Consider the following 15,989-nt stretch of genomic DNA (forward strand, 5'->3'; position numbering starts at 1 on the left):
AAGTACATAATATATTAAGTATTAAAATTTATTATAATCTCACAAAAAATATTATCTAAAGGAAAAATAGAAAAAAGATCCTACGTAAAAAAATGAATAGGAAAAAAACTTTTTTTTCTTTGTATTTGTAGTCAAGATAATATGTTGCTAAGATTATGATATTATAATAATTTTAATACATTATATACATGGTTAGAGATTAATTTTGAAAATTTGAATCTTAAACATTTATTTTAACTTATGTCATGTGTCAGTAATCTAAATAGGAACTTGAGGAAAATGGAGAGGGGGCGAATCCATATGTTAGGGGATCCTATTTTCGTGGGAAATCATCAAATGTTTTATACTAAATATTTAAAATAATTTTGAAGTAGTTTTTAAAAATAAACAAGAAATAATTAAATATGATTTTTTTTCTAAAGATAAAAATTGGTTACTATTCTTTTATCTTAATACTGCTTTGAAATCAAATTTAAAATAATAATACTAAAAAAAACTGAAATGTTTGGTAAATACGTTGCGGATCTGGCTCCTCTTCATTTCTTTTCTCTCTGTTTTTCTTAAGTTTCTATTGAATTAGTGACACATGGCATAGGTTAAAGTAAATGATTAAGATTAACTTTTGAAAATAAATCTCTAACCATGATTTACTTAATAAATACATTATATATTAAGTATTAAAAATTATTATAATCTCACGAAAAATATTATCTAAAAAAAATAGAAAAAAGATCCTACGTAAAAGAATAAAATAGGAAGAAAACTTTTTTTTCTTTGTATTTATGAATAAGATTTTATGTTGCTAAGATTATGTGATTATAATAAATTTAATAATTATATACATGGTTAGAAATTAATTTTAAAAAATTGAATCTTGACCATTTATTTTAACTTATGTCATGTGTCATTATTCCAAATAAGAACTTGAGAAAAATGGAGAAGAGACGAATCCGTACGTTAGAGATTCTATTTTGGTGGGAAATCATCAAATGTTTTATACTAAATATTTAAAATAATTTTGAAGTAGTTTTTACAAATAAATGAGAAATAATTAAATATGATTTTTTTTCTAAAGTGAAAAATTAGTTACTATTCTTTTATCTTAATAGTATTTCGAAATAAAATTTAAAATAATTAAAAAAAATGAAGAGTTTGGTAAATACGTTGCATATCCGGCTCCTCTCCGTTTCTCCTCTCTATCCTCAAGTTCCTACTTGGATTAGTGACACATGACTTAGTGTCACGACCCAAACCGGGTTGCGACTGGCACCCACACTTACCCTCCTATGTGAGCGAACCAACCAATCTAACCTTAACATTTCAATATAATATCAACAGAAAGTAATGCGGAAGACTTAAACTCATTAAATAAAGACCAATTCATTAACTTCTAAAATTCAACATCTATTATTCCCCAAAATCTGGAAGTCATCATCACAAGAACATCTACGATCAAATGACTAAACTAAGAGTATTCTAAAAGCTAAAAATACATAAGAAGCTAGTCCATGCCGGAAGTTCAAGGCATCAAGACTTGAAGAAGAAGATCCAGTCCAAGCTAGAAGCATTAGCTCACCCTGAATTTCCGATGTAGTAAGACTGGCTTGAATTACTGTTGAGTTGAAGACGATGACACGTTTGCTACACTCCACAAATAAACAAGAAGAAAACATAAAAGTAGGGGTCAGTACAAAACACGGGTACTGAGTAGATATCATCGGCCAACTCAAAATAGAAATCAATAAATACCAAGTAATATCATAAAATCAACTATGATACTCAACATGTAGCAACAACAAATACTATATCATTAACAATTACCGTCAAGTTCACACATGAGGACTCAAGCCTCAATACCATACTCGTTTGGGAATCATGTTCATTAGATTGAGTATATTAACATCTTTCAAGATTCATTATCTTTATTTCTCTTGTGTCGGTACGTGACACTCCGCTCCCTCAATATTCATTAATCCTCTTGTGTCGGTACGTGACACTCCGCTCCCTCAATATTCATTAATCCTCTTGTGTCGGTACGTGACACTCCGATCCCCTAAATCTATGTGTCGGTTCGTGACACCCGATCCCCTAAATCTATGTGTCAGTTTGTGATACCCGATCCCCTAAATCTACGTGTCGGTTCGTGACACCCGATCCCCTAATACTACGTGTCGGTTCGTGACACCCGATCCCCTAATACTACGTGTCGGTTCGTGACAACCGATCCCCTAATTCTACGTATCGATTCGTGACACCCGATCCCCTAATACTACGTGTCGGTTCGTGACACCCGATCCCCTAATTTTACGTGTCGGTTCGTGACACCCGATCCCCTAATACTACGAATATTGTAAGAGAAAACATAACCTACCTCCACCGAAGATTCGTGATCAAGCAAGCAAATTTTCCCAAAGCTTTGTGTTTTTCCCCTTCTCGATCGTCTCTCTCTCTATCGATTCCCTTCTCTCTCTTTCTCTTGTTCTTTCTATTTTCTTTATTCAAACCTTCTTTATTTTACCCTAATTAGTATATAATTAAGAATAAAAGATGACAATAATAGCCCACTAATTAACTTAAGGTTACCTCTTTTATCCCCCAAGAAATTGAGTTATTAATATAGACCCACGAAATATATAATTATAGCAGGAATAGTCCAAAACGCCCCTTTAAAACTTAACCAGAATTCCGACTTCAACTGGGATTACTCAACCTGTGACGGCCCGTCGCGCCTGCGACGTTCCGTCATGCAGGTTCGTCAGAGACTCGATTTCCTTAAGGAGTCTGTGACGGCCCGTCGTACCTACGACGGTCCGTCCTGCACTTCCGTCACGACGTTCAGAGAATCGTTCCCTGTACCAAATTCTCAAGAGTTGAAGTTTTTTGAAACGGTGGATCACGATGGTTCGTCGTGCCTGTGAAGGTCCGTCACCGAGTTCAGAGAGTCGATTTCAGCACCCAAATTTCAGAATTTCTAAGTGTTTTGGGACGAGACACCCTCGACGGTTCGTCGTGCCCATGACGTTCCGTCGTGGGTTCCGTCGTCTCAGCCTGTTTTTCCAGAAATAAAATCTGCTGCACAAAACGACTAAACAGGTCATTACACTTAGGTTAAAATAAATGGTTAAGATTTAACTTTTCAAAGTAAATCTCTAACCATGATTTAATTAATAAATACATTATATATTAAGTATTAAAAATTACTATAATCTCATAATCTTAGCACCACATTATCTTGTCCAAAAATGCAAAAAAAAAGTTTTCTTCCTATTTATTCTTTGTATTTTTGGACAAGATAATGTGGTGCTAAGATTATGAGATTATATGTAACGACCCGTTTAGTCGTTTTGAGCAACAGACTTCAATTCTGGAAAAACTGGCAGAAGCGACGGACCCCACGACGGAACGTCATGGGCACGACGGACCGTCGAGGGGGTCTCGTCCCAAAATACTTAGAAAATCTGAAATTGAGTACTGAAAATCAACTCTCTGAACTTTGTGACGGAATGGCAGGACGGACCGTCACAGGTGTGACGGACCGTCACAGGTGTGACGGACCGTCACAGGTGTGACGGACCGTCACAGACCCTTGGTGGAAATTTGGGTCTCTGAACTCTGCGACGACCTGCAGGACGGACCGTCGCAGGCACGACGGCCCGTCACAGGTTGCGCAAATCCCAGGCAGAGTCGGATTTCTGGTGAAGTTTTAAGGGACGTTTTTGGACTATTCTTTCCTTAATTATAGACTTCGTGGGTTTATATTAATAACTCAAATTCTTGAGGGTTAAAAGAGGTAACCCTAAGTTAATTAGCGGGGTATTATTGCCACTTTTTATTCTTAATTATATACTAATTAGGGTAAAAGAAAGAGGGTTGAATAAGAAAAAGAAGAAAAGAACAGAAAGAAGAGGAGAAACGAGAAGAAGAACAAAGCTTTGGGAACTTGCTTGCTTGATTTCTAATCTTCGGTGGAAGTAGGTTATGTTTTTCATGCTTTCATAGTAAACTCTTAATAGAGAATGATATGTATTGGTAGCATTGTAAACCCTACTATATGCTTAATTGTATGTTTGCATGAATATGATTATGTGATTGTGATAAGATAAGCATGATCAAAAATATTGAATCCCAAATCTTGAAAAGAAACTTTAATATACATTAGTAATGATGATGCCTTGGTATAGAAGAAGGCTTGATGAATTAAAGTAATGGGATTGAGGATGCTTTGGTATAGAGAAGGCTTGATAATTTATAGAATGATATTAGGGGATCGGAGTGTCACGTTCCGACACATAGATTTAGTGGATCGGAGTGTCACGTTCCGACACATAGATTTAGTGGATCGGAGTGTCACGTTCCGACACATGTAGGGGATCGGAGTGTCACGTTCCGACACATGTAGGGGATCGGAGTGTCACGTTCCGACACATGTAGGGGATCGGAGTGTCACGTTCCGACACATAGAATTAGGGGATCGGAGTGTCACGAACCGACACAAGAGGAGGAAAGATAATGAATCTTGAAAGATGTTAATATACTCAATCTAACGAACATGATTCCCAAATGAGTATGGTATTGGGGCTTGAGTCCTCATGTGTGAATTTGATGGTACTTATTGATGATTATAGTACTTGTTATTGTTACATGTTGAGTTTTATAGTTGATTTATGATAATACTTGATATATACTGTTCCCTATTTTGAGTTGGCCGATGATATCTACTCAGTACCTGTGTTTGTACTGACCCCTACTTTTATTGTTTTCTTCTTGTTTAATTGTGGAATGCAGCAAACGTGCCGTCATCTTCGACTCAACAGTAATTCAAGCCAGTCTTCGTCACACCGGATCTTCAGGGTGAGCTAACACTTCTAGCTTGGACTGGATCTCCTCCGTCACGTCTTGATGCCTTGAACCTCCGGCACGGACTAGCTTCTTATGTATTTTTAGCTTTTAGAATACTCTTAGTTTAGTCATTTGATTTTAGATGTTCTTGTGGTGATGACTTCCAGATTCTGGGGATAATGATAAGTTTTTGAGTTATAGAAGTTGATTATTGATTTTTATTAATGAGTTTAAGTCTTCCGCATTACTTTTGTTGTTATTACATTGAAATGTTAAGGTTAGATTGGTTGGTTCGCTCACATAGGAGGGTAAGTGTGGGTGCCAGTCGCAGCTCGGATTTGGGTCGTGACAAACTTGGTATCAGAGCATTAGGTTCGTTGGTCTCATCACACAAGAACAGGTCTAGTAGAGTCTTAAGGAATGGTAGGGGGACGCCTTTACTTTTCCTTGAGAGGCTATAAGACTTTAGGAAAAAATTTCACTCTTTCATTCTTTCTTTCGTGCTACTACTTGAGTCCAATTGGTATCTAGGCGATACGAATTGGTATCTGACCTTCTTCACTCTCTTTCGCAGATGGTTAGAACTAGAGCAACGACTACGCCAACACCAACACCGGCCAAACAAGAAACAACTGAGCCAGCCACTGGGGCTGTGGCTCGAGGACGAACAGCGGCAAGGGGCCGTGGTAGAGGTCGTGGGAGGACGTCCTCTAGAGGAAGAGGACGAGCACCTAGCCCATCTGATACTAGGGCAGTGACTCCTCCACCGACTGAGGAAGTAATGAGAGAAAGGGAGGATGGGGAAACTGAACAAGTGCAAAATGAGGAATTGCCACCCCAACCTACCCCAGAGATGATCAATCAAGTTCTCGCCTATCTCAGCGGGTTATCTGATCAGGGCCAGACACCCCCAGTGTTCTCTGCACCAGCACCTCAGGCTCCGGAGGTACAACATGTGGCTACTATGGCTCCCCGCATGGATGTTCCATTGGAAATAGGCACGTTTCCACGTCTGACTACTGGGCCTATAATGACAAGTGATCAGCATGAACTTTTCAGCAAGTTCTTGAAATTGAAACCTCCGATCTTCAAGGGTGCTGAATCGGAGGATGCTTATGATTTTCTGGTTGACTGTCACGAGCTACTACACAAGATGGGTATAGTCGAACGGTTTGGTGTTGAGTTCGTGAGTTATCAGTTTCAAGGGAACGCCAAAATGTGGTGGCGGTCACATATTGAGTGTCAACCAATAGAGGCACCACCTATGACTTGGGTCTCGTTCTCTAGCTTGTTTATGGAGAAGTATATCCCCCGGACTTTGAGGGATAGGAAAAGGGATGAGTTCCTGAGCCTAGAGCAAGGTAGGATGTCGGTTAATGATTATGAGGCTAAGTTCCGCGCACTATCCAGATATGCCACTCAACTCTGTTTCAGTCCTCAAGAGCGGATTCACCGGTTTGTGAAGGGGTTGAGGTCAGAATTGCGGATTTCGGCCTTACAGGTAGTGGCAACGGCAAAATCCTTCCAAGAAGTGGTAGACTTTGTGATAGAAGTGGAAGGAGTGAAGCCAGACGACTTCACCACAACATCGACATCAAAAAGGCTTCGAAAGGGAGGTGAGTTTAATGGTTCGTACACTAGAGGACAGGGTTCGGGAAGTTACTCAGTCCGACCAATTCAGTCTTCACTACAGACTGTAGTTGGGGGACCACCTCAGACCGGTCAACACTTCTCCGAGGGGCGTATGATTGACTCCAGAGAATGTTATGGATGTGGGGGGATTGGACATATTAGGAAAAATTGTCCTAGACAAAGTTATAGACCCCCAATAGCTAGAGGTAGAGGTGGTCATGGTAGAGGCCGTTATTCTGGAGGACGTGGTGGTCGAGGTAATGGTGGTCACCAAAACGGCAGAGGTAATGGGCAAACTGGGGCCACTACATCACAAGACGGTAGGGGCAATGGATAGACAAAGGATAGGGCCCATTGTTACGCTTTCCCTGGGCGGTCTGAAGCAGAGGCATCTGATGCTGTCATCACAGGTAATCTTCTGGTTTGTGATTGCATGGCTTCCGTATTGTTTGATCCTGGATCCACGTTTTCTTATGTATCTTCCTCATTTGCTAATGGTCTAAATTTACATTGTGAATTTCTTGATATGCCTATTCGTGTTTCTACTCCGGTGGGTGAGTCTGTGGTAGTTGAAAAGGTGTATAGGTCTTGTCTAGTGAACTTTGTGGGGAGCAACACCTATGTAGATTTGGTTATCTTAGAAATGGACGATTTTGATGTGATTCTGGGTATGACTTGGCTTTCTCCGCAATTTGCAATCTTGGATTGTAATGCTAAAACGGTGACGTTAGCCAAGCCTGGGACAGACCCGTTAGTGTGGGAGGGTGACTACACTCCCAATCCGGTCCGCATCGTCTCCTTTCGTTGTGCTAGGAAAATGATTAGTAAAGGGTGTTTAGCTTTCTTGGCACATCTCAAGGATGACACTACCCAAGTACCTACGATTGAGTCGGTTTCAGTAGTTCGTGAGTTTCTGGATGTGTTCCCTGCAGATCTTCCTGGTATGCCACCGGATAGGGATATTGACTTCTGTATTGATCTTGAACCCGGTACTCGCCCCATTTCTATACCCCCTTATAGAATGGCTCCCGCGGAGTTAAGAGAGTTAAAAGCACAACTTCAAGAGTTATTGAACAAAGGCTTCATTAGACCAAGTGCATCTCCTTGGGGTGCTCCGGTTTTGTTTGTAAAGAAGAAGGATGGGTGTTTTCGAATGTGTATAGACTACAGACAACTAAACAAGGTAACCATAAAGAACAAGTATCCTCTTCCCCGCATTGATGATTTGTTCGATCAGTTACAAGGTGCTTGTGTCTTCTCTAAGATTGACTTGAGATCCGGTTATCATCAATTGAAAATACGGGCAACGGATATGCCGAAGACTGCTTTTTCGAACGAGGTATGGGCATTACGAATTTGTAGTGATGTCCTTTGGTCTTACGAATGCCCCTGCTGCGTTCATGAGCTTGATGAACGGGATTTTTAAGCCATATTTGGACCTCTTCGTGATCGTATTTATTGATGATATATTGGTATACTCAAAGAGCAAGAAGGAACATGAAGAGCATTTGAGAATGGTATTGGAAATGTTGAGGGAGAAAAAGCTTTATGCCAAGTTATCTAAGTGTGAGTTTTGGCTAGATGCGCTGTCCTTCTTGGGGCACGTGGTTTCTAAGGATGGAGTGATGGTGGATCCTTCTAAGATTGAGACAGTGAAGAATTGGGTAAGACCCACTAATGTGTCAGAAATAAGGAGCTTTGTTGGGTTAGCTAGATACTACCGTCGATTTGTCAAGGGATTCTCTTCTATTGCTTCCCAATTGACGAACTTGACTAAGCAGAATGTTCCATTTGTATGGTCGGACGAATGTGAGGAAAGCTTTCAGAAGCTCAAGACTTTGTTGACTACCGCACCTATCCTTACCTTACCAGTAGAGGGTAAGAACTTCATTGTTTACTGTGATGCATCCTATTCGGGTTTGGGTGCAGTACTAATGCAAGAGAAGAGTGTGATTGCTTATGCTTCGAGGTAATTAAAAGTGCATGAACGTAACTACCCAACTCATGATTTGGAATTGGCTGCGGTAGTGTTTGCATTAAAGCAATGGAGACACTATTTATATGGGGTTTAGTGTGAGGTCTACACGGATCATCGTAGCCTTCAGTATGTCTTTACTCAGAAAGATTTGAACTTGAGACAGAGAAGATGGATGGAACTACTGAAGGACTACGACATCACCATTTTGTATCATCCGGGGAAGGCGAATGTTGTGGCGGATGCTTTAAGTAGAAAAGCGGGAAGCATGGGAAGTCTAGCTCACTTGCAAGCCTCTAGACGCCCATTAGCTAGAGAGGTTCAGACTCTAGCTAACGACTTGATGAGATTAGAAGTAAATGAGAAGGGAGGATTGTTGGCTTCTGTGGAGTCAAGATCTTCTTTTCTTGACAAAATTAAGGGAAAACAGTTTGATGGTGAGAAACTAAGAAGAATTCAAGATAAAGTATTGCGAGGGGAGGCTAAGGAAGCACAAATCGATGAGGAAGGTGTTTTGAGAATCAAGGGAAGGGTATGCGTACTCCGCGTCGATGATTTGATCAACACTATTCTGACAGAGGCTCATAGTTCAAGGTATTCTATACATTCGGGTGCAACCAAGATGTATCGTGACCTAAAACAACACTTTTGGTGGAGTAGAATGAAGCGTGATATTGTTTACTTTATTGCTAAGTGTCCAAACTGTCAACAAGTAAAGTATGAACACCAAAGGCCCGGAGGAAAACTTCACAGAATGCCCATTCCGGAATGGAAGTGGGAAAGAATTGCAATGGATTTTGTGGTTGGTCTTCCGAAGACAATGGGTAAGTATGACTCCATTTGGGTGATTGTTGATAGGTTAACTAAATCTGCTCATTTCATTCCGGTCAAGGTGACTTATAATGCAGAAAAGTTAGCCAAACTTTACATCTCGGAAGTGGTGCGATTGCATGGGGTTCCACTATCCATCATATCAGATAGAGGTACGTAGTTTACTTCTAAGTTTTGGAAAACATTGCATGCGGAATTGGGTACTAGGTTGGACCTTAGTATTGCGTTCCATCCTCAGACCGATGGCCAGTCTGAAAGGACGATTCAAGTGTTGGAGGATATGCTTCGTGCGTGTGTGATAGAGTTTGGTGGTCACTGGGATAGCTTCCTACCCTTAGCGGAGTTTTCATACAACAATAGCTATCACTCAAGTATTGATATGGCCCTATTTGAAGCATTGTATGGGAGGAGATGTAGGTCTCCCATTGGTTGGTTTGATTCGTTCGAGGTTAGACCTTGGGGTACTGACCTTTTGAGGGATTCGATGGAAAAAGTGAAGTCTATTCAAGAAAAGCTTCTAGTGGTGCAAAGTAGGCAAAAAGAATATACAGATCGAAAGGTTAGAGACTTAGAGTTCATGGAAGGTGAACAAGTCTTGTTGAAAGTTTCGCCCATGAAAGGGGTGATGCGGTTTGGAAAAAGGGGTAAACTAAGTCCAAGGTACATTGGACCATTTGAAGTACTCAAGCGAGTAGGGGAAGTGGCTTATGAGTTAGCCTTGCCCCCAGGGCTGTCCGGAATACATCCGGTATTCCATGTGTCGATGTTGAAAAGATATCATGGGGATGGAAATTACATTATCCGTTGGGATTCAGTTTTACTTGATGAGAACTTATCTTATGAGGAGTAGCCTGTTGCTATTTTAGATAAAGAAGTTCACAAGTTGAGGTCAAGAGAGATTGCGTCCATCACGGTGCAATGGAAGAATCGACCAGTTGAAGAAGCCACTTGGGAGAAGGAGGCGGATATGCGAGAAAAATACCCACATCTGTTTACAGATTCAGGTACTCCTTTTCGCCCTTGTTTTCCTTCTTTTGATCATTCGGGGATGAACGATGGGTAAATTGGTATCTAATGTAACGATCCATTTAGTCGTTTTGAGCAACATACTTCAATTCTGGAAAAACTGGCAGAAGCGACGGACCCCACGACGGAACGTCATGGGCACGACGGACCGTCGAGGGGGTCTCGTCCCAAAATACTTAGAAAATCTGAAATTGGGTATTTAAAATCAACTCTCTGAACTTTGTGACGGAATGGCAGGACGGACCGTCACAGGTGTGACGGACCATCACAGACCCTTGGTGGAAATTTGGGTCTCTGAACTCTGCGACGACCTGCAGGACGGACCGTCGCAGGCACGACAGCCCGTCACAGGTTGCGCAAATCCCAGGCAGAGTCGGATTTCTGGTGAAGTTTTAAGGGACGTTTTTGGACTATTCTTTCCTTAATTATAGACTTCGTGGGTTTATATTAATAACCCAAATTCTTGAGGGTTAAAAGAGGTAACCCTAAGTTAATTAGCGGGGTATTATTGCCACTTTTTATTCTTAATTATATACTAATTAGGGTAAAAGAAAGAGGGTTGAATAAGAAAAAGAAGAAAAGAACAGAAAGAAGAGGAGAAACGAGAAGAAGAACAAAGCTTTGGGAACTTGCTTGCTTGATTTCTAATCTTCGGTGGAAGTAGGTTATGGTTTTCATGCTTTCATAGTAAACTCTTAATAGAGAATGATATGTATTGGTAGCATTGTAAACCCTACTATATGCTTAATTGTATGTTTGCATGAATATGATTATGTGATTGTGATAAGATAAGCATGATCAAAAATATTGAATCCCAAATCTTCAAAAGAAACTTTAATATACATTATTAATGATGATGCCTTGGTATAGAAGAAGGCTTGATGAATTAAAGTAATGGGATTGAGGATGCCTTGGTATAGAGAAGGCTTGATGATTTACAGAATGATATTAGGGGATCGGAGTGTCACGTTCCGACACATAGATTTAGTGGATCGGAGTGTCACGTTCCGACTCATAGATTTAGTGGATCGGAGTGTCACGTTCCGACACATAGATTTAGTGGATCGGAGTGTCACGTTCCGACACATGTAGGGGATCGGAGTGTCACGTTCCGACACATGTAGGGATCGGAGTGTCACGTTCCGACACATGTAGGGGATCGGAGTATCACGTTCCGACCCATAGAATTAGGGGATCGGAGTGTCACGAACCGACACAAGAGGAGGAAAGATAATGAATCTTGAAAGATGTTAATATACTCAATGTAACGAACATGATTCCCAAATGAGTATGGTATTGGGGCTTGAGTCCTCATGTGTGAATTTGATGGTACTTATTGATGATTATAGTACTTGTTATTGTTACATGTTGAGTTTTATAGTTGATTTATGATAATACTTGATATATACTGTTCCCTATTTTGAGTTGGCCGATGATATCTACTCAGTACCCGTGTTTGTACTGACCCCTACTTTTATTGTTTTCTTCTTGTTTAATTGTGGAATGCAGCAAACGTGCCGTCATCTTCGACTCAACAGTAATTCAAGCCAGTCTTCGTCACACCGGATCTTCAGGGTGAGCTAACACTTCTAGCTTGGACTGGATCTCCTCCGTCACGTCTTGATGCCTTGAACCTCCGGCACGGACTAGCTTCTTATGTATTTTTAGCTTTTAGAATACTCTTAGTTTAGTCATTTGATTGTAGATGTTCTTGTGGTGATGACTTCCAGATTCTGGGGATAATGATAAGTTTTTGAGTTATAGAAGTTGATTATTGATTTTTATTAATGAGTTTAAGTCTTTCGCATTACTTTTGTTGTTATTACATTGAAATGTTAAGGTTAGATTGGTTGGTTCGCTCACATAGGAGGGTAAGTGTGGGTGCCAGTCGCGGCCCGGATTTGGGTCGTGACATTATAATAATTTTAATACTTAATATAGATTATATTTATTATCTTAATCATGGTTAGAGATTTATTTTACAAAATTGAATATTAATCATTTATTTTAATCTATGTAATGTGACAGTAATCCAAATAGGTACTTGGGGAAAATGAAGAGGAGCTCCGTACGTTAGGGATCCTATTTTCCTGGGAAATCATCAAATGTTTTATACTAAATATTTAAAATAATTTTGAAGTAGTTTACAAATAAATGAGAAATAAATAAAAATGATTTTTTTTAAAATTAAAAATTGGTTACTATTCTTTGTTTTCAAATTTACTATTTTGAAATAAAATTTAAAATAATAATAAAAAAAAGTTTGGTAAATACGTTTTGGATCCGGCTCCTCTTCATTTCTCTTCTCTCCATTTTCTTCAAGTTCGTATTTGGATTAGTCACACATGACATATGTAAAAATAAATGGTTAAGATTTAATTTTCAAAGTAAATCTTTTATCATGATTTAATTAGTAAATACATTATATAGTAAGTATTAAAAATTACTATAATACATAACCATTTATTTTTTTCTTTAATTTTAAAATTTTCAAATACAAAATATTTCAACAATTTAATTTCTGCTAATTAAATATAAAATATACTAATATTATGTAGTAAAAAGGATTTAAAATAGGGTAATGCAGTTATAAAAGAAAAAAAATGAATTTTAAATTATTAAAATAAAAAGAAAGAAAAAATAATAATATAAAAAAATTAGAAAACACCATAACTATCGAAACAATTTGTTCATTCGTAGCCAATAATATGCTTACTCTCTTTTTACTCATTATTTTCAACGTGAATTTTTTTTTTATTTGAAAGTTCAAGAATTGGCAATTAATGATTGATTTTGTATTTTGTGTTAACTTGATTTATTTTTTTATAGAATGAACTAAAAATTTTAAAATTAAATGTTTGGTCATTTTTTGTTGAGAACGCTAAAGAACTTCTCAAATTGATGGATGTCTTTCTCTTTTATTGCAATGGTAAGAGAAAAATCACTTTATATTATTACTTTTCATATCGTGTAGTTTCTTTTAAGATACTTTCTTCTTTTTCTATTTGAATATGTTTGAATCAAATTTTATCTAAAAGTAATTAAGTAAAAAAATTTAAATTTTCATTTTCATAAGATTTTACTGAGTATAGTATTATTGTTATTGCAGTTGCAGTCTTTATGCACATCCGTCACAACCCAAAGCGGGTCGCGAGTGACACCCACACTTATCCTACTATGTGAGCGAACCAACCAATCTAAACCCCAACATTTCAACCATAAATAACATAATATAATGCGGAAGACTTAAACTCATTAATGAAAATCGATTAAATAACTTCTAAAAACTCAATAGTTATTTTTCCCAAAATATGGAAGTCATCATCACAAGAACATCTATCCTCAAATTACTAATTCTAAGAGTATCTAGAAAGCTAGAATAAATAAAAGCTAGTCCATGCCGGAACTTCAAGGCATCAAGACATGAAGGAGAAGATCCAGTCCAAGCTAGAAGCGTTAGCTCACCCTGAAATCCGGTGTAATGAAGACTGGCTAGAGTTGCGGTTGAGTTGAAGACGACGGTACGTTTGTTGTACTCCACAAATAACAAAGAAAGAAACATACAAGTAGGGGTCAGTACAAAACACAGGTACTGAGTAGATATTATCGGCCAACTCAAAATAGAAAACAGTATATATCAGATAATATCATAAAATCAACTACAATACTCAACATGCGGCATTTACAATTACCATAACCTTTGGACACAACACCAAGCACATCAATGAGGACTCACGCATCCCCATCATACTCATTTAGGAATTAGGTTCATTAAATTGAGTATATTAACATATTTCAAGATTCATTTTCTTTACTAATCCTGGTGCAGAAACGTGACACCCGATCCATATTCTATCCTGGTGTCAGAACGTGACACTCCGATCCTCATATACTATCCTGGTACCGGAACGTGGCACCCGATCCATATACTATCCTGGTGTCGGAACGTGACACTCCGATCCTCATATACTATCCTGGTACTGGAACGTGGCACCCGATCCATATACTATCCTGGTGTCGGAACGTGATACTCCGATCCTCATATAATATTCTGGTGTCGGAACGTGACACTCCGATCCTCATATACTACCCTGGTACCGGAACGTGGCACCCGATCCCCTAATCTCACTACTTTCGTTCATCAAGCCTTCTTTTATACCAAGGCATCATCATTAACAAAGTAGATTAGGGCTTTTCAAGATTTAGGATTCAATAGCTTCATCATGCTTATTTTATCACAATTATATAATCACATTCATGCAAGCATACAATTAAGCATATAGAAGGGTTTACAACACTACCCAATACATATCATTCGCTATTAAGAGTTTACTACGAATAGCATAAACCATAACCTACCTCCACTGAAGAATTGCGATCAAACAAGCTAATTCCCCAAAGCTCTGTTGTCCTCTTCGTTCCTCTCTCGATCGATCGATTCTCTTTCCCTCTCCTTGTTCTTTCTATTTTTCTTATTCAAACCCTCTTTCTTTTAACCTAATTAACATATAATTAAGTATAAAAGATGACAAAATAACCCACTAATTAATTTAAGGTTATCTCCTTTAACCCTCAAGAAATTGGATTATTACTATTCAACCACCAACTTTATAATTATAAGCAGGAATAGTCCAAAACGCCCCATAAAACATTTAAAGAAATCCGACTCAGCCTGGGATTACGCAGTTTGTGACGGGCCGTCGTGCCTGCGACGGTCCGTCCTGCTGAGTCGTCGCAGAGTTCAGAGACTAAATTTCTGTGGAAGATGTGTGACGGTCCATCGTGCCCACGACGGTCCGTCCTGCCATTCCGTTACGAAGTTTAGAGAGTCGATTTCAGTACCCAAATTTCAGAATTCTAAGTGTTTTGGAACAAGACCCCCTCGACGGTCCGTCGTGCCCATGACGGTCCGTCGTGGGATCCGTCGTCTCAGCCAGTTTTTCCAGAAATAAAATCTGCTGCTCAAAACGACTAAACAGGTCGTTACAACATCAATTGTATGAGATGATTTAGATGCATCATGTAAATATAAAAATATTTAATAATAAATAAAAACAATTGTGTTCGGTGTTAACAATGTTAAATTTTTAAATCATCTTTATTCTGCTTTATCGTGAAGCATGGCCCATAACTAGTATGGAATCAAATTATCTTAAATACTCTAAATATGACTTTATCCATAGGATTTCCAAATAAAATGATGTTATGAATGATGTTATGAATCAATTTTAGTCAAGGGCTCTTTATTTTTATTTATATATTATGACGCATGACTTATGAAATAATTAGAAAATTTCAAGAAATTACAAAAGTATTGGTATAAAATCTATTTTCATTATATTTTTAGTATAATTATTATTTTTGTGAGTATTTATAAATACTATAATAGTATATAAACACATAATTTCTTTTATCTTTATAGTATAAAAAGATAAAAATTATGTTTATTTGAGCTGTTTATAACTTCATACTCATTAAAAATATATTAATCCTAATTGCGTCTTCAAATTGGGTTATTATAACATCTAATATGTTTTCCTGAAGATTGGAAAGGTAAAAGAAGCAAATTAACACTTAAAAGACAAATTTTAAGAAATTAATAGAAAATGAATTAGCTTTTACCAAAATTTCTATTTCTGAGCTATTTGTTAAAATTTAATCAAAATATCTGTTTGGAGGTATATTT

This window comes from Solanum lycopersicum, chromosome 7, assembly GCF_036512215.1.
Source record: "Solanum lycopersicum chromosome 7, SLM_r2.1".
In the NCBI taxonomy this organism is placed as follows: domain Eukaryota; kingdom Viridiplantae; phylum Streptophyta; class Magnoliopsida; order Solanales; family Solanaceae; genus Solanum; species Solanum lycopersicum.